Source organism: Leopardus geoffroyi, chromosome D2 (genome assembly GCF_018350155.1).
Source record: "Leopardus geoffroyi isolate Oge1 chromosome D2, O.geoffroyi_Oge1_pat1.0, whole genome shotgun sequence".
Lineage (NCBI taxonomy): Eukaryota > Metazoa > Chordata > Mammalia > Carnivora > Felidae > Leopardus > Leopardus geoffroyi.
The window spans coordinates 66,075,296-66,095,272 of record NC_059334.1 but is presented as its reverse complement, the minus strand read 5'-3'; the positions used below and the strand labels follow the sequence as shown (position 1 = coordinate 66,095,272).

Here is a 19,977-nt window from a genome sequence, read left to right as displayed (position 1 = left end):
ACTGATAGGGGTTCACAAAACACAGCACAGAGCAGGAACAGAGAGACAAACACTAGCATGTTTAGAAACTTCGGCCACACAGCTACAGATACATATTCAGGCACACAGATTCATTCCTAGAACCTCATGAACAGGTTCCTAGACATGTGCACACTCAGATGCACATAAACACAGAGATCTCCTAGGAAAGAGATCCACAGATACAGATTCACACAGATGTAAGTATTGAGACACAAATAAACACATGCGTGTTTGGATGCATACAAAAGCCCACATGTATCAAGTTAGCCCCAAACGTACAGCAAGACCATTAGAGATACTCAAAAAGAGAAAGCAGAATTACAGAATTAACCTCATGGTTAATTATATCTCAAGAAAGCTATTGAAAAATTAAGACTAAAAATTGCAGAGATATACTTAGACAACCAGCAAACAAAGATGTAAGAGAGCACAGACACACTCAGGAAATATCCTGTAAAAGTTTTGGGCCTTTTCTATTTGTGTGCGAGTGTCTACAGGTTTTTGGAGTGGCATTGTGATGTTCTCTGGTGCCTCTGGGTGGAAATACTTTTGCCATACTCCATTGCAAGTTCCCTGGCCCCTTGCCCAGATAGAGCGTGTGGAAGACAGGATTGAAAGTATAGTCTCCAAGGAGAGAATTATCCATATTTTTCTGGAAAAGGAGATTCTATTGAAAATGTTCCTCTGTGCTGACAGCTCAGAGCCTGGAGCCTGCTTTGGATTCTGTGTCTCCCTCTCTTTCTGCCCTCCTCCACTTGCACTCTGTCTCTCTCAAAAATAAACATTAAAAATATTTTTTAAAAAGAAGTAATATCTTTGTGGCCTTGTATAGGTACAAGTTGTCGCATACCTACTAACCAGTTAATTATATCACAGAGCTGTTCCCTATGATCTCAGTTGAACTTCAGAGTGATCAAATGAATAAGAATTATGTTTATAAACATTTTACACTCATTGAAATTACTGTCCAAAGAAGCTATGTAACATCCAGCCACAGAGTTGAAGGTTTTGAAATCAAATTCACATCTGATAGACTTGTGAGTCAGTCCTCTTGACAATGTGTGCTAAGTCCTCTGCAGACGCTGGGCTTGGGGTTGATCTTATGGCTCATCTTACTTTGCATATGGGAAAACATATATTTGCATATGGGAAAATACTTTACACCTAGCTCCCAGGGACACATACAGACTTGAAGCTAATATTCTGATTCCTGTTCTAGGACTGATTTCACCAGATAAATGAACCTTTAAAGTAGTCCATGGACTGTATATGAGCCGGACTAGGTGAAGAAACTAAAGCTTAGGAACCAAGATTAAATTAAAAGCCCACTGGCTATGCCTAGAACATCTTCCAAAGGATAATGGGTTTCCTTGGAAGACAAAGGGGGTTCTGTCTACTTCTCTGTACTCCTCTGTTGCTTTTCTGAGGAATATGAAACTATTCTCCCTAGCATTTGGGCCAGTGACCAAAAAGTTCTTGGAGGTGATTGCATTCTATCCACAAGAGTGGAGGTACAACTTTGCACTCAGGAAGAGGTCTTGTCCATTTGCCATTTTCTCAGGGTGTGGGTCTGGCTGGGATGAAACATGTTCAGTAAGTGGGAAAGCATCCTGATCACATTGTAGCATTTCCTCTAAATTCTCTCCCCAGAATCTGATTGTGATTATGAAATTCTTTAGTATTTAATTCCATGGGTAAGTGATTAGGGGGAAAAAATTAAGACTCCTTAAAGAAGGTGATCATGCCAAAAAAGGTAGAGAAGCACATTAGATTGTATATTATGAATCCACATATTATTCATTGAAACATTTCAAATTGTTGTCAACTTCAAAACTTAGATTTTATGTAAAAATCTCAATTCATTATGTCTTTTTAAAATGAAAATCAGAAGATCTGACAACTCTGGCAATGGTTTCCATGGCAATAATTGACCAAACCTGTGTACCAGTTTCACCCATGAGTAGGTCATAGCTCTGTTGTACATCACAATCTCTACACTCCCACTAATTATGTTCATTCTGACCCATTTCACTTATCTGAGTTACCTGTCTGGACATTGCAGGTATGCATTTAAACTCCCAGTATTCAGATAAAAATCATCACAATTTCAGAGACAGATGTTTTAGCAGTCCAGGGAGAGAGAAGTCAGTAAAAGATTGAGAGCTCAGAGATGGCTTCATAAGGAAAGTGGGAATTAAGCTGTCTTATAACAAATCAAGATTTATTGAGGCAATAAAGGAGGGTACTTTCATGAAGGGTGTATAATAAGGGGAACAAAGTTAAGATAGTGCAAAATTAAATTCTGGTGGACAAAAGACCAACTGCACAAAGTAAAACTTTTAAACATTTTGAATAAAAGGTGAAACATATTTACAATCTTAGGTTTGCAACGATTTTCCTTTTTAAGCAACATAAAAAAGGACAAACCATAAAGGAAAAAAAAATAGATAAGTTTGAATCCATTCAATAAAGAACATCTGTTCATCTAAAGACATCATAAACAAGGTAAAAAGACAAGGAACAGATTTTGAGAAGATATTTGCAATGCATAAAACTGACAAAAGCTAAGTATCCAGAATTTATAGAAAGCCTCTACAAATCAAAGTGAGAAAAAGATAAACAACCCAATGAAAAAATGGGCAAAATATATGGAAATGTCATTCACAAAAGATAAAAGACAAATGGCCAATAAGTACATGAGAATGTGCTCAATCTGACATGTTATCAAGGAAAGGCAGATTAAAATAATAGAAAGCTATTATTCTGTACCCCTGATACTTATATAAATCTAAAGTCAAATAATGCCAAAGGGCTAGACACAGATATGACAGATTTCAAAATCCATACAGTGAGAGCTGGTACATTCTTTCAGGGGGCAAATGACAATATTAAATAAATTGTGTTATATACATACTTTTAAAAATATATATATTTATTTATTTTTGGGAGAGCGCAAGCCAGGGAGGGACAGAGAGAGGAAGACAGAGATCCGAAGCTGGCGCTGCGCTGACAGGCTGACAGCAATGAGCTCAATGTGGGGCTCAAACTCATGAACTGCGAGATCATGACCTGAGCCAAAGTTGGAATCTCAACCAACTGAGCCACCCAGGTGCCCCAGTAACTTTCGTATGTTCGTTGAAGAAATTTTCACTCATGTGGAAAAGATGATGTATGCTTGACTGTTCATTAAATTCTTGTATGTGATTGGGAAAAAAGTTAAAACATCTTAAATGATCCTCAAAAGAAAAAGTGGGATAAGTAAATTATTATATAGTCACAAAATTATAAGCTATAAGATAGTGGAAATAATTGCACTAATACACCTGTCAACTTAGCTAAATCTCCAAAACCTTCAAATAATCAAAATAGAGAGAAATGCACTCAACCAAATATAAAAGCAAGGAAAACAAAAGTGAGTAACATGATTTGTTTAAAAAAAAAAAAATACCTGTCAGGATAGAAATGGGTTTGTTCCCTGGGGGAAAAGAACCATTGTAGGTTCAGGTGGAAGGTGGTAGTTTCTAGTTTCAAAACTTATGTCTGAAAATAAGTCTTTTGCAAAGCAGCCAGTCATGAGAGACGGAAAAATCAGTTGATGTTTTCTTCAGCATAGACATGTCATCAAGGAAAACAGTTGGGCTCACATAGACCATTCCCTATATTAGATAAACTTCTCTTCTTTGTTCACTTGCTTACAATGACCTTACTGCTCTCATGACCCTCTGTCCATTCCTAGCCTCTGCTTCTTGAATACATACAAACCAGCCAAAAACAGAGCTCTGAAAATTATACTCCCCTTCTCAGAAATGCCAGGTCCTCATTATCTAATCAGAGGGAGCATAGACTTTAGTCAAAGTCCAGATCCTGTATTCTCTGAGGTTTTTTTTTTTTTCTTCTTTTAGAATAGTTTTTGGTTTATAGCAAAATTGAGCAGAAAGTATAGAGAGTTCCCATGTCCCCCTACCCCCACAAAAGCACAGCTTACCCCACTATTAACATCCCACACCAGAGTGGTAAATTTGTTATAAATGATGAGCCTACATTGATACCTCATCATCACCCAAAGTCCATAATTTGTATTAGGGTTAAATCTTGGTGTTATACATTCTTATGGGTCTTAATATATGTACATCACATGTACTCACCATTATAGCATCCTACAGAGTAGTTTCTCTGTCCCCCAAATCTTCTGTGCTTCATCCCTTTTTCTCTACAACCGCCAAGAACCACAGATTTTTTTTTACTGTCCTCCATAGCTTTGCCTTTTCCAAAATGTCATACAGCTGGAATTATATAGTGTGTAGCCTTTTCAGATTGGCTTCTTTTGCTTAGTAACATGTATTTATGTTTTCTCCATATATTTTCAGGTTGATAGCTCATTTCTATTAGCATTGAGTAGTATTCCATTGTATGGATATACTATACTTAATTTACCCATTCACCCATTGAAGGGCATCTTGGTGGCTTCCAAGTTTTCGTAATTATGAATAAAGCTGCTATAAACATCCATGTGCAGGTTTTCGTGTGGACATAATCTTTCGTCTCCTTTTGGTAAATACCAAAGAGTATGATGGCTGAATTATCATATATTATATGATATCTGAACTATAAGAGTATGTTCAGTTTTGGGAGACACTTCTAAACTGTCTTCCAAAGTAGTCGGATCATTTTGTATTCCCACCGGCAATGAATGAGAGTTCCTGCTGCTCTATATCCTTGTCAGCATTTGGCGATGTCAGTGTTCTGGATTTTGGCCATCCTACTAGGTTTGTAGTGGTATCTTACAGTTGTTTTCATTTGAATTTCCCTAATGCCATACAATGTGGAACATTTTTTCATATGCTTATTTGCCATCTGTAATCTTCTTTGATGAGATATCTGTTAAGACCTTTTGCCCGTTTTTAAATCAGTTTGTTTTTTTATTGTTGAGTTTAAAGGGTTTTTTGTATCTTGGATACCAGTCCTTTATCATATATGTCTTTCACAAATATTTTCTCCCGTTCTCATTCTCTGACATTGTCTTTTATAGAGCATGTTTCATTTTAATGAAGTCCATCTTACCAATTATTTTTTTTAATAGCCACGCTTCTGATATAGCACAGCCTCTGATTTTTGACTCCAGCTTTACTTTCTATCCTTCCTCAGCTCTTCATCTGTTGTGTCAATAGGTCTCTACCATGAACTTTATTGTGATCACAGGGAATTGAGAAGGAGCAAGAGAAACAATAGGGTTATTTTTAGGTAGCGCATACACCCAAGTAGAGGCAGGCCATAAACACCCTGACAAATAAGAGAATTTCAGAGACAATCAGTGCTATGAAATATGTAAAACAAAAATATGGTACGGTTTCACTGGGGACACTAGGCAAGGTGATCAGTCTAGGCCACTGGGTGGATGAAACCCAAGCTGACACCAGTAAGATAGGAAACAGTCATGTAAACATCTGTGGGAGGGAAGGGTCAGACTCCTCTCCCTTGCTTGGGGCCCAAGTACCCTCCCTACCCTGAAGGCGTCTCTTCCTCTTGTCTAGCCTGGTTTTTTTCCTACCTGGAACACCTCCACTGATACCTGCTTGTGACAGTCCTACTGCACTTCACATGGCGCCTCCTCTGTGACATCTTACCTGACTCACCGCATTCAGTGCTATTGATCCTGCCTCTGCCAATCCCTTAAGTAGTAAGGTCAGCCTGTTCTCTCTGCTAGTCTGGGCTATTTTGATTACCAGTGATTGAACCACTGAAATAGGCATAAAGGGGAACAAAAGAGAAAAGAGGGCATATATTGGGTTAGAAAGCATGCCATTAAAAAATGATGACAGGTTAGACCTTCTTAGCCCACCTTCTAATTTTAGTACATGGTTTTTGGAAGCAGAGGTTTGTTCTCTCTGGCACAGTCTATCACTGCGTCTTACACATATTAGGTGCTTATAAAACATAGGTTGAATAAATCTTTGTATGCTGTTTATCATTGTTATTATTGGCTAATACTTAATGGGTACTTATGTGCCAAGCCCTATGCTAAGAATTGCTTATTCATGGTCTTACTTCCTATATATAGCCTGTGAGCTAGGCAATATGGTTATTTATGCTTTACCGATAATGTTTTCAGTAAAAATGTTTAGCTACCACAATAACAAGACAAGGTATTATTCTTCGACCATTTCTTTGGATGAGAACAGTTTGGTGAAGCACTTTTCTTTTAAAAACTTTCAACTCACCTGCCACTTCCTGTTGATAAAATGAAACAAATTGGTAGTGGCCAGGGCTGACATATTGGGTTACATCAGTTGGACCTAAAACTATTTCTCAGGACATTGCAGCCCATAGGTTATATGCAAGATCATTTTATTAGCCCTTATTTTTTAATACATTTCTTGATCTTTTTTTCCAAGTTCCTGCTTCCAGTCTTTAAAAAAATGGTGGAGCATACTCTTCTTCTATTTGCCTTTATGCTTGGCCTTGTCGTCCGTTTGCCCAGTGGAGTATGGGAATAGGTAACAGGCTCCATTACTAACTCTAGGCCTTACAAGCCCTGGTGTGTTTCCACTTACCATCTTTCATTCCTGGCATCTCTCAGGAGAGTTTTCTCTGAGTTTCCTCCCTCTTCAGTCTGGGCCCCAGAATGAACTCATGTCCGTCAGGACTGCCCCAGCTGACTATGCACTTATAGACTGCAGCATGAAGTAGGGGGGTCAGTGGACTCAACAGCCTGAATCTGATCCACACCATGAGAAAAAAGTGTGTATTGTTGTATGTCACTGTTGGTGCCTGTTGCTTATGTAGCAATAAAATTTAAATATCTATCAAATAATTTTTATGAGGAATAAAAGTAGAAGTAGTTGGGGGAAGTGATCACCACAGGAATCTGTACTTTATTTAACCTAAGGCACAGTGTCATTCTCTCTCTCTCTCTCTCTCTCTCTCTTTCTCTCTCTCTCTCCTTTCTCTAGCCTTTCTCTAGCCCTTTCCTTCTGCCTAAATCAGGTTTAATAAGATTGTTTACCTAAGTTAGCATAGGGAAGTATTTTTGCAATAAAGAATATCGCATTATGCTGAACTAAGCCCCAGAAGGAACAACAAAGGTGGCAAGGCAAAAAGAGCTAAGAGAAAGCCAATGTGGATCAAGATGGCTTTATGTGTTTTCTGGGAGTAGATGACATGCGGGTACAGATTACTTTCATTCATCCCCACACTGGCTAGCTCTGTCCGCTTCTCCCGAGTTTAGAGTATCAGCTTCACAAAGTATTTTTGGCAAAGAAAGAGGCATTTTGAAGCATTTGTCTCTGTAATACCTAGGCTATGGCACGATCTTACCAGATGTTGGTCAAACAAATGAATGAATGAACAAGTAAACCAAATAATCAATGAATCAATGAATGATAATCAATAGAAAAGATTATCAATGATAACAACAATGATCCCAACAGCAATATAATTTATTAGACACTTAAAATGTGACCAGATTAGAGCTCATCCTTTCCTTCCTTTTCCCATTAAATCTTTAAAATGTCCTATTGATATAGATGAGATCCATCTCACAAATGAGAAGATTGAGGGTGGAGCAATTAGCTCAGAATGATACAGGTGGTAGTAACATCCTTCTAGACATGTCTCCCGAGACAAGCAAAACAAAAGCAAAAACAAACTCTTAGAACTACATGAAAATAAAGAGCTTCAGCAGAGCAAAAGAAATAACCAACCAAACTAAAAGACAACCTACCGAATGGGAGAAGATATTTGCAAATGACATATCTGATAAAGGGTTAGTATCCAAAACATATAAAGAACTTATACAACTCAACACACACACAAAACAAATAATCCAATTAAAAAATGTGTAAAAGACATGAACAGACATTTCTCCAAAGAAGACGTACAGATGGCCAACAGACCATGAAAAGATGCTCAACATCACTCATCATCAGGGAAATGCAAATAAAACCTTCATGAGATATCATTTCACTCTATCAGAATGGCTAAAATAAAACACAAGAAACAACAAGTATTGACAAGGATGTGGAGAAAAAGGAACACTTTTGCACTGTTGTTGGGAATGCAATCTAGTTCAGCCACTGAGGAGAACAGTACAGAAGTTCCTCAAAAAATTAAAAAAACCCTACTATCCAGTGATTGCACTAGTGGGTATCTTCCCAAAGAATATGAAAACACTATTTCAAAGGGTTATATTCTCTCTTATGTTTATTGCAGCATTATTTCCAATAGCCAAACTATGGAAGGAGCCCAAGTGTCCATGGATAGATGAACTGATAAATAAAATGCTATTATATAAGTTTATATATATATATATATACATATATATATATATACACACACACACACACACATATGTATATATATATATATTATTAGGTATAAAAAAGAATGAAATCTTTCTACTTGAACAACATGAATGGATCTAAAGAGAATAATGCTAAGTGAAATAAACCAGTCAGAAAAAGATGGATATCATATGATTTCATATGTGGAATTTAAGGGGGAAAAAATGAACAAAGGAAAAAAAAATAGACAAACCAAAAAATAGGCTCTTAACTATAAAGAATAAACAGTTACCAGGGGAAGATAGGAGGAGGGGATGGGTGACAAAAGGGAAGGGGATTAAGAATAAACTTGTCTTGGGGCGCCTGGGTGGCTCAGTCAGTTGAGCGTCCAACTTCGGCTCAGGTCACGATCTTGCGGTCCGTGAGTTTGAGCCCCCCATCAGGCTCTGGGCTGATGGCTCGGAGCCTGGAGCCTGCTTCCAATTCTGTGTCTCCCTCTCTCTCTGCCCCTCCCCCGTTCATGCTCTGTCTCTCTCTGTCTCACAAATAAACATTAAAAAAAATTAAAAAAAAGAATAAACTTGTCTTGGGGAGCACTGAGTCATATGCAACTGTTGAATCATTATATTGTACACCTGAAACGAATATAACACTGTATGTTAAGTATACTGGAATTAAAATCTTAAAAACAATGAAATTGGTAGTAAAGGCTAAAAGTGAGATGCAACTCCTACTTCTCAGGCTTTACAGAAACTCACTCACTGAATTACTTTTATTGTTGTGGCTTATATCTGTTCTACAGATGAGACAACATGGACTTAAAGACATATGTGAGCCTTGTTTTAGCCACCCGGAAGGACCAGCAGCGGGCAGTGTGGAGATGAGAACTGAGATTTGCTGTATGGAAATCGCAAAATTAAGAGAAACAGATGTGACTCCAAGGCCAAGGGTCCTACAATTGGAAAGAACACCAATACCACACTATGAAATCAGGCTTTGAGGCCCACAGAAGGCTCAGCCATTGTGCTGCCATGCTGACCCTCCCTTCTGAAGGTGAAGATCTGATTGTATTCTACTGCTTACATAAACTGCCTCTCTAAGGGATTGTCACTGTCAGTACACGCTGTGATACCTTGTGAAGATGAGATTTGATTTCTTCTCAACAAATAGTCTTTCTTCCTCTCTTCACTGCCAGATATGCTGAGAATTACACTGCTTAGACTTTCTTCCCTTAGACCAGGATTTCTCAGCCTCATCAACTTTATCACCATTAACATGTGCTCTCAAATAATTCTTCTTTTTATTTGTGGAGGGGGTCTGCCTTGTGAATTGTAGGATATTTAACAGGCTCCCTGGACTCTACTCAGTAGTCCCAAAAATTCCCATGCATCACCCCCCATTTATGGATTGTGAAAGTCAAAACTGTCTAGCTTAGTTCAATTAAGAATTCCTGTTAAGATTCTAGGATGCCCATTAAGTTGGCTCATCAGTCAATTACCCCTTTTTGTGCGTGAGTTTCAGATTCCTTCTTGAGAATATGTATTAATGGAATGGTGATTGGAGGGAAAGAAATAAGGAAAAACTCATGAATGTGAAGATGAGGTTTCAGGCATGAAGACGTTGCTAAGACTTGGAGTGACAAACACTAATTTCCTCTTTCTTACATTTTGCCTCTCTTCTTTACATTCTAACATTTCCTGTTGATTCACATATATGTGTCCGTTACCAAATTAGCAAAAATAATACATTTTTTAAATGTTTATTTATTTATTTTTGAGAGAGAACAAGAGTGAGCAAGCAGGGGAGGGGCAGAGAGACAGGAAGAGAGAAAATCCCAAGCAAGCTTCATGCTGACAGTGCGAAGGCTGACACGGGACTTGATCTCATGAACTGTAAGATCATGACCTAAGCCAAGATCAAGAGTTGGACACTCAACTGACTGAGCCTAATTTAGCTGCCCCTAATTTAGCAAAAAGAGTATTAAGAAGCACTCCTTTATGCTCTTTGGGGGTGAATATCAAAATAAAACACAGTTCTGGACATGAAGCTCACAGTTTTGTAACACTTTTGCAGCCCAGGTTTTTGCTTGCTGATGTGGCCTTGCTTCATCCTACACCAGACTGACACCAAGAAACAAAAAGCGTCTCTTCAAGAATCTTTAAGTACTCAATTCTCAGGAGCTCACAATTTAGGTGAAAGACTAACAACACTCAGCCTAAAAGTGAACTGTCAGCGATTTCTTCTCCTTAAAAGATGGGGTATTCAACTAATGAACCTGTGTTAAGGACTTAATTGCAAGGTGCTAATAGATTTGGAAAGCACAGTTTTCCATTTGTTTAATTTAAAAATGGAGGTTAAGTACTGATCTCTTTGTGCTACCTCAGGCTGTAAACACCATGCTCATTCATGTATGTGAAACAACAAAATGCACTGGGTCTCAGACAATCAAGGGTCAGTAGCCTGCTCTCAAGGGTTCGGTCTCCCTGGGGCAATTTCCTTCACCCTTTAAGCCCTTCAATCATTTGTGTCCACCCAAGAGTAGGATAAGTGGTGGGCCCCTCTTTCACTGCCAGTTATTTTTCAGGGCAGACTTTTTCGCATTTCACTGGTTCTGTGGGAGAAAAATGCCACGTTGACCATAGAGATAGCATTCTTTGTCCATATCGCATTTCATTAATGTGTCCATTCACAACTGGAGAATTTCCCCAGGTGCTTAGGAAAAGGGTGGGTGAATTGCTGTTGACAGTATTTTCCCTTAGATAAGAGAGAGTTACTTGTCATGAATATTCTAAGAAGCTCTAACAAATAAAAGAAGTCCTATGCATTTAGAAGGTACATATCATGCCTTATGTGCCCTATTCTTCATATTCTTTCTATTTATCCTCAATTTCTCTTACACATTTTCACATGCTTTCTTTGGTGTAGAGTCATGAGGTTTGTTTACCAGGCATTATCTCCCGTTTAGAGAAGAGAAAACTGGAGCACAGAAGGGTTAAGTGATTTGCCCTGCTTTAGTGAAGCATGCTTCCTCTTTATCCCCAAAATGATGACCGGGAGGATTGTGTTATTTTTCTAGGGATGCCCTAACAGTTCCACTGACTGCGGGCCTTAAAAAATAGAAATCTATTGCCTTACAGTTCTGGTGGCTAAAGACTGAAATCAAGGTGTCGGTAGGGTTGGCTCCATCTGAGGGCTGTGAGGGAGAGCCTGTTCCTGATCTCCATCTTTGAACATGGAGACGGCCCTCATGTTCACATGACATTCTTTGTTATGTAAGTCCGTCTCCATATCTTCTGTTTTGCAAGAACATCAGTCACACCGGATTATAGCCACCCTAAGACATCATTTTAACATTACCTCAGTAAAGGGTCTATCTCTGGAATAAGGTCACATCTGGAGGTACTAAGGATTAAGACTTCCACACAGGCATTTTGTGGGAAACGATTCAACCCATAACAGGGAAATTCATGTAAACGGTTCTGAATAAACCTTTCCTCACCTGCCCTGGAATAAAGAAGAAGTTTCCCTCCACTGTTATGAGCTATGTGTCCCTCCCAGATGTAGCCCTTGACCCTGGCTTCAGCCTAATCTCTTGGCACTGCACAGCAGGAAATCTAACTCTCCTGAACTACTCAGTAAAAATAACTCATATTTATCAAGCACTTAAGACTCTGTGTTAAGTGCCTCATATATGTGTATAATGTAAATATGTTATACTGATCCTCAGTACCACCATATTATAGATTTATTTATTCATTCGTTCATTCATTCATTCAAGCATTCATTTAATCAGGTATGTTTTGAGCTCTATTACATTGAAGCTTTCTTTGTTCAAGTTTCAGGAGGTATAGCTGCCAATAAAATTAAAAACTCCCTAGCCTCACAAACTTACATTCTAGTAAGGGAAACAGATAATAATAAATTAAAACATCATATAATACGGATGACCCTTGAACAACATGGGTTTGTTTGAACTGTGATGGTCCACTTAGAAATGGATTTTTTTAAATAAATACAGTACAGTAGTGTAAATGTATTTTCTCTTATGATTTTCTTAATAACATTTTCATGTCTCTTTTCTAGTTTATTGTAAGAATATAATATATAATACAAACAATAGACAAAATATGTGTTAATTGACTTTATATTACTGGTAAGGCTTCTAGTTAACAGAAGGCTATTAGTAGTTACTTTGGGGGTAGCCAAAAGTTATAGGTGGATTTTTGACTGTGTGGGAGATTGACGCCCCTAACAGCCCTGTTGTTCAAGGGTCAACTATGTATTAAACAATATGGACTGCAGTAGAGAAAGTTTGGACGTGGATGAAAGTGCTCCAGGAACATGGGGCGCCTGGGTGGCGCAGTCGGTTAAGCGTCCGACTTCAGCCAGGTCACGATCTCGCGGTCAGTGAGTTCGAGCCCCGCGTCAGGCTCTGGGCTGATGGCTCAGAGCCTGGAGCCTGTTTCCGATTCTGTGTCTCCCTCTCTCTCTGCCCCTCCCCCGTTCATGCTCTGTCTCTCTCTGTCCCAAAAATAAATAAACATTGAAAAAAACAATTTAAAAAAAAAAAAAAGAAAAAAAAAAGAAAGTGCTCCAGGAACAAAATGCAATTTTTAAAAATTATATAACAATTTTATATTTATGAAAAGGTTAAAAGAATACTCTGCATCCAGATTCTGCAAATGTTATTCTGAAATAATTCAAATGTATAAAGAAGTTGCAAGATGGATACAAACATGTCATGTGTCCCCCATTCACTATTATCATTTCCCAACATTTGTTCACAGTTTCTCCCTTCTCTCTCTTTCTCTCTCTTTCTTTTTCTCTTCATCTGTCTGTCTTTCTCCACTTCCATATTTCACACACATGATACTATAACATCCTTCTTGCTGGATTATACTACTGATGACCCTTATATAACATACATTTATTTCTTCAACAAATTAGTCTTGAGAGTTTTTACTAGGTTAATATTAATCTTTTCTCAACAAGAACTTGGCTATGTTTTTACCTTACACATCAACATAAAAGTTCAACTAATTTTCAAATTATTGAGCACTGAACTCGACTATTACAAATTAGATGCTAATTAATGCTCCTTTACTTGCTCATTTATTTGTAATATTTTTCCCCCTGTCAGGGCCCAGAAAAATGTGAAAATTCCATTAATTATTTTTACTAACTCATTGATGGATTGTAGAACAAAGTAGTAATTTTGAAAATTATAGTTATCCAACACCTACATTTTTAGAAAGATGCAACATTCTGAAGGATATTAACTAGATAGCAATTAAAAATTTCAAGAAGAATGCTTCACAGCAAGATCTGTGATAATTTTAATAAATTTCTGAAATGAGATAAACAGTTTCTCTCAAGGACACCTCTAACCTTGAGATTCCATGAAATTACAACTGGTGAAATGGTGGGAAGGAATATGTCATTCAATATGTTTTGATATAATGATTAGAAGATATCTAAAAATGTTTGAACACATTTAGGGAAATTAAAACTTATCAAATATATAATACTTGTATTTCATAGTTTTGACAACCATGATCCAAAGTTATTTTATTCCCATTTTATAGATGAGACAGCTGAGGACTGGAGTTACTCAAAATTTATACCCCTCTAATGGGAGCATTCCAGGTGAGGGACACATGTGAAAATGGGAAGTTAAAGGAATGTGGGCAGCTGGAAGAACTAAAGGGAGGCCAACGTGCCTGGACTATAAGTGTCGTGGGAGAGTGGTCTGAGCTGAGGCCAGGGAGATAGGAAGGATGGCACATGCAGTGTTATTTGGGAAATGACAAGCACCTAGGACTTCAGCCACCATGTTTCAAGATCATTCTTGTCACAGTGTGAAGGATGGCTTGGAGGGGACAAGTGGGAGACAAGATGCAAAGCAATTGCAGAAATCCAGGGAGGAGGATGGTGATGATGTTGATGATGATGATGGTTATGCTGCTGCTGATGGTGATGATGATGATGGTGATGATGATGATGATGATGATGATGATGGTGATAATGATGGCATGGCCTACAGAAGAGGCGAGCTGAATTTGCTAGAGAGTTCATAGGAAAGTGGTAGGAATCACTGATGTCAGGAAAGGTTGATGATGAGGGAAAGAAAGGTAAGGATGATGGCCTCCTTTTCGGATCTGTTCAACTGTCTAGAAGGCAGAAGGGAGCACTGAAGAAAGAGAAATTAGCAGAGAATTTTCTGAAGTGTTGCTATGGCATGAAGAGTTGAACTGAGGCATGTAAAAAATGTATTTGAATATACAGATATGGAATTCAGAAATGTCAAGAGTGGGGATATGAGTTTGAAAGCAAAAGTAAGGAATATTTTTAAAATTTATTTCAGTGTTTTTCAAAGTGCTCTTTAGACTACTTATGTCCGAAGGCCCTGCATCTCTATTTCTTAAGTCAGTGGTTTTCAGGCTTTCATATGCATCAAAATCAACAAAGTACAGGATCCTGAGGAAGATGAAAGCTCTAGGTTCGATCAGCTTTGGTTTAAATTAGCTTAGACACTTTCTAGAATAAATGTGGGCAACCTAGCCTCTGTGCCTCAGTTTTTTTCTCTATAAAATGGAAATAATAATACCTCATTGAGTTTCTTGAAGATTGAATTTAAAAAATAAGAAAATAATTGAGTCAACCAAATAAATTGGATTATAAATAAAACCTTTAGGACACTTATGGGCATTTAATAAACCGCCAAAAAATGTTAGGCTAGGCATTATTATTTTCCAGATGATTTATTAAAATACAGATTCATGGGCCTCCAACTCGGGATTTTCATGTAAATTTCAAGTTACAGGATGCTGTGGGCATTTTCATATGGATTTGGCTGTGTTTTGGACTAGAGATAGAGGACAAATTAGAATTCAGTGATTCTGGACATAATAATCCTGGACCCTGCCACATTTATTAAATCACATGTTTTTTGTTGTTATTGTTTTTCAGAGGCCAATTAATCTGCATTTTTAAATAAAGTCACCAGGGGTGCCTGGGTGGCGCAGTCGGTTGAGCGTCCGACTTCAGCCAGGTCACGATCTCGCGGTCCGTGAGTTCGGGCCCCGCGTCGGGCTCTGGGCTGATGGCTCAGAGCCTGGAGCCTGCTTCCGATTCTGTGTCTCCCTCTCTCTCTGCCCCTCCCCCGTTCATGCTCTGTCTCTCTCTGTCCCAAAAATAAATAAACGTTGAAAAAAAAAATTTTTTAAATAAAAAAAAAATAAAAAAAAAAAAATAAATAAAGTCACCAAATCTTTTTTTTTTAATTTTTTTAACGTTTATTTATTTTTGAGACAGAGAGAGACAGAGCATGAATGGGGGAAGGTCAGAGAGAGAGGGAGACACAGAATCGGAAGCAGGCTCCAGGCTCTGAGCCATCAGCCCAGAGCCCGACGCAGGGCTCAAACTCACGGACCGTGAGATCGTGACCTGAGCTGAAGTCAGATGCCCAACCGACTGAGCCACCCAGGCGCCCCTAAAGTCACCAAATCTTAATGATGCTGATCTATATCTATGCTTGAAAGGGGTAACACTAGACAAAATCTTGTGATACTCATTGTGTCACCATTGCAGTCAATTGACTCCATTGTGTCAATAGCCACCATTGTGCAGTTCCATTTCATAGCGGCCATTAGTTTGCAGCAAAGTGGTTTGCCAGCCTGCTAGAACACTGCATGCCCAGTATGAATTTTTGACTATTACTGACCAATAGAACATAAATAGAAGTGATGTTTGTCACTTCTGAGACAATACTTCTAAAACACAGTCATGTCTTTCCCACATTCTGTTTCCCCCTCTGCTCACCAATGCAGAGAACAAGCTCTAGGTGATGCTCTAGCAATAAAATGAAAGAAATCTAGGATTGAATTGATAACAGTAGGTTAGTCTGTTGTTACATGAATGAGAAAAAAGATAGCACAAATGAGGGAAACAACTTCTAATATATTAGGGAAATGTTGGAAATTACTGCCTATAGTAGTTGGTACCACACTATTTACTCCTCTTAAACAGGAGACTTCTTCTCCAAGTCAGTATTTATCAGTAGCTGCTGGAAGAACAGTATCATTGGAGTATTAGAATTAATGTGTCAGGTTCTTATGATGCAAAGAATAAAAAGATCTCTTGTTTGGTTCTTGGAACATAATTCTGTGTCTGCACAGTTCCAATGTTTCAGTGTTTACTGGTTGCTTTTTGTTGTTGATTTATAGTTATTGCGAAAAAAAAAGTGTGCAGTTGCAGGAAAGTTTTACATTTTCCTTAGTAAAATTTTAATGTAAAATCCTGAACATTGGTAGCTTTCTGTTTAGTATCACTATTCTTTCTTCTTAGCTCAGGAAACATCTTGGTGGTTTTGTTCCCCCTGAAAGTCGGAGATGGGTCTCTATTATGCATCTCTTCAGGGAACCAAGCACGTGGTTTTTTTTTTATAAAATAAAAGAATGTTGTTTGTATCTGGATCATTACTTAAAGTCATAAAAACAAAAACATTGCCAAACAGTGTAAACATCGATACTCATGAATTATTATTCGTTAAAAATGGTGGCTAAATTTACATATAGATTAAACTTAGAATTTATGAAATGTGATTTTCTTTGAGTCTGAGGGCTTAATGCCACTGGTGTTTTATGGGCAAGGTCCTTGCACAGAAAGCTGCATGTTGTTCCATGTGACTCAGGACATGGAAGACCTCGTCACTGGCAGACCTCACGGCATTAAATCGCAAACCGAACTTGAGAGGGCAGAGAAAGGATGTGCTGGAGAGTGACTGAGGGCTGGAAATTAAAACTACATGGAGCCAACACATGTCCCTGATAAACTCCCAATGCAGCTTCCTCCTCTTGAAAGGGGGTTTACAGAGAGCAAGTTTCATCATTGAGGGCATATATTTGATACAGCTTTTGTTCAGTGCCAGCCTCCTTTCCTGGAGGTTTATCAGCTGCACACAAGCACATTGACACCCAACGCCCCTACGCTGGCCGGGCCCTTACTCTCACATTGCCTGACTGTGGGTGGGAATGAAACCAGATCCTCATGCTTCACCTTGACTTTTAGTGCTTCGTACACTAATGACTTTTACTTGCAACTTTGGTGACAGAACGTAACTTCTTTGGCAGATCCCACGACGTTAAATTGTAAATTGACTTTAAGATGCAGCAAAAGGATGTGGCAGAAAGCGACCAAGGACTGGAAATTAGAATGACGTGGAGTTAATACCTGTGACCTGAGAGACTCATAATGATCTTTGTTGCTTTCTAATGAGGGTTTACAAACAGCAGGTTTAATTATGGAGGCTGTATGTTTGATGTCAGTCTTTGATCGATACTGATTCAGCTTGTTCTCTGCACGAAGATGACCCTCCTTTCCTTTCCCGGCAGTCTGTTGCATGTACACACACACGCGCGCACACGCACACACATACACACACATACACGCCCATCTCCCCCACATGGCCTGGCTCTGGCTAAAAGAGAAATCAGATCCTTATGTTTTCACCTTGATTCTTTCATTCTTTACATCCCAATAGCTTTCTCATTGTGACTTTGGTAACAAAACCAAACTTTTGTTTCTTTATCATGTTATTTTTTTCCCAACAGCATGTGATTTAACGCAGTTTCTTAATGTTAATTGGCCTCTCAATAAATAGCCATTGTGAACAGGACCCACACGTGTTGTGTTCTTCCTACCTCTCCCACTCCTCTTTGACATCGGCCCAGTCCATTGTCCTCTCCAAACTGTACTCTTTGTCAACTGTTAAAAGAACGTTTGTAATAGATTGTAATATGGACCTTCCCAAGTCAGGGTATCATAATGTCTCTTTTTCTAAGTCTGTCTGTAATGTAAAATGTTCTCGAAATGCACAAATATTAAGAAATCAATCAGCAAGTTTTGAGTACTATGTGATTTCTCAAAATATGGTTCCCAGCCCAGCAGACTCACCTCCGTGCTTGTTCAATACTGAGATTCCTAGACCTGACTCCAGACTTATAGGAAAAGAAGACCTAGAGCTGGGTCCTGAACAACTGATCCCAAGCAACCCCGGCAATCATCTAAGTGTGAGAACCACTGGTCTAGTATATACCTATTACAGTGGGAGTTTTAAATGGGGTACAAATAAATAAAATTCTCATAATAAATCATTTTCCATTTTGATATATTAAATGAGAATCCCTTCATCTCCTACCTTACCACACCCATATCCAGAGCCATCCTTTGCTGAAACTCAACAGAACGAGATCCAATCCTTCCCCCAAAGCTGGGAGAGTGGTGAAACACTGCTCTGGTGGGTACATAAGAAAGTGTGCTTTAAAACATTGCCAATTCCTCTTGCAAGTAGAAAGTATAGCTTATGAATAAATAAATTAGAAAATCAAGAAAAACCCAATGAGTTCTATAAGGAGCCTTGAGCCTCTATTCCTCAGATCTAAGGGTAACTATGAAATTGGCAAAGTAAGTCATAGTCCTTGCAACCTGCCTCAGAATTATCGCCAGCTCCACAAAGTAGGTATGAAATGACAGCCTTTCCTTGTGGGAGAGTATTATCTCTTATCAGTTCCAAGCCAAAAGCTACAGTTAAAATACCTTATTCATTACCCTCACTTTTATATGTGTTTTAACACTTGCATGATATGATTCTTTTTTATTCCCAGGGTCCGTGTTGATCAGTGCTGTATTATTGATTTTTGTTTTTCATTAAATTAGAAACAAGCATCACTAAAGTTTATAAATCCCCAAGAGTAGAGAATGAAGTGTTTTGCAGTGAGGACGAGGTATGAAAAATGCCTTCAAATTTCCTGATTTTTCTGATGATTCTATGTCTCTCGATGTACTACAAAGGAATCAAGATTGACTATTATTATTCTCAACTGGATCATGTTGCTCAAAATCACTCCAACTGTATCGTATGATTCTATGTATTTTGACACAGGTATGTTTTTTATACACACACACACACACGCACACACAAACACACTCACTCACTCATTCACCCCAGTTTGTGTGGAAACCAATAAATCATTGTAGGAAAGCAAAACTCAGGAATGACTTCTGATATTTGATTCTATGAAACAAAGGTTTAAATTCTACTTGTATTCAACATCAGCCTAATTCCTATTATTTTATTATTTTCCCTGACAGTCAAAAGTCCAACTTGTATTTGTTGGTTTTATTTAATTTTGCTTCCTTTTGTTTGTGATGGATGGGTCTAATACAAGGAAGAAGTTCTCACCAAAACAAATAATGAATGGATAATTTTATCTTGTTTTGTGTTTCTATATTTATCTCCCTCAATCTTTTGCTGCTTATGTCCCTTTCTCTAAATTCTATGAGCTAATGTTTATTGGACATTTAGTATGTTCCAGGCCTTGTATTCTGCGTTTTATGCACATTTTACTTCATCCACACAACTATCTAGAAGAGGTGCTTGAATTTAAAAAAGGAAATAAGGGGCGCCTGGGTGGCGCAGTCGGTTAAGCATCCGACTTCAGCCAGGTCACGATCTCGCGGTCCGTGAGTTCGAGCCCCGCGTCGGGCTCTGGGCTGATGGCTCGGAGCCTGGAGCCTGTTTCCGATTCTGTGTCTCCCTCTCTCTCTGCCCCTCCCCCGTTCATGCTCTGTCTCTCTCTGTCCCCCCAAAAAAATAAATAAACGTTAAAAAAGGAAA

General features: G+C 38.5%; 1 protein-coding gene across 1 annotated transcript in view; it reads left to right on the top strand.

Moving 5' to 3' along the window:
- Positions 1 to 11,133, top strand: part of LOC123577308 (translation initiation factor IF-2-like) — a 160,360-nt gene extending 149,227 nt beyond the window's left edge. Inside the window, exon 8 of the mRNA XM_045439394.1 lies at positions 9,103 to 11,133. The gene's annotated coding sequence lies outside the window, so the exon portion shown is untranslated. The remainder of the gene's footprint in view (positions 1 to 9,102) is intronic.
- Positions 11,134 to 19,977: the final 8,844 nt, after the last annotated feature.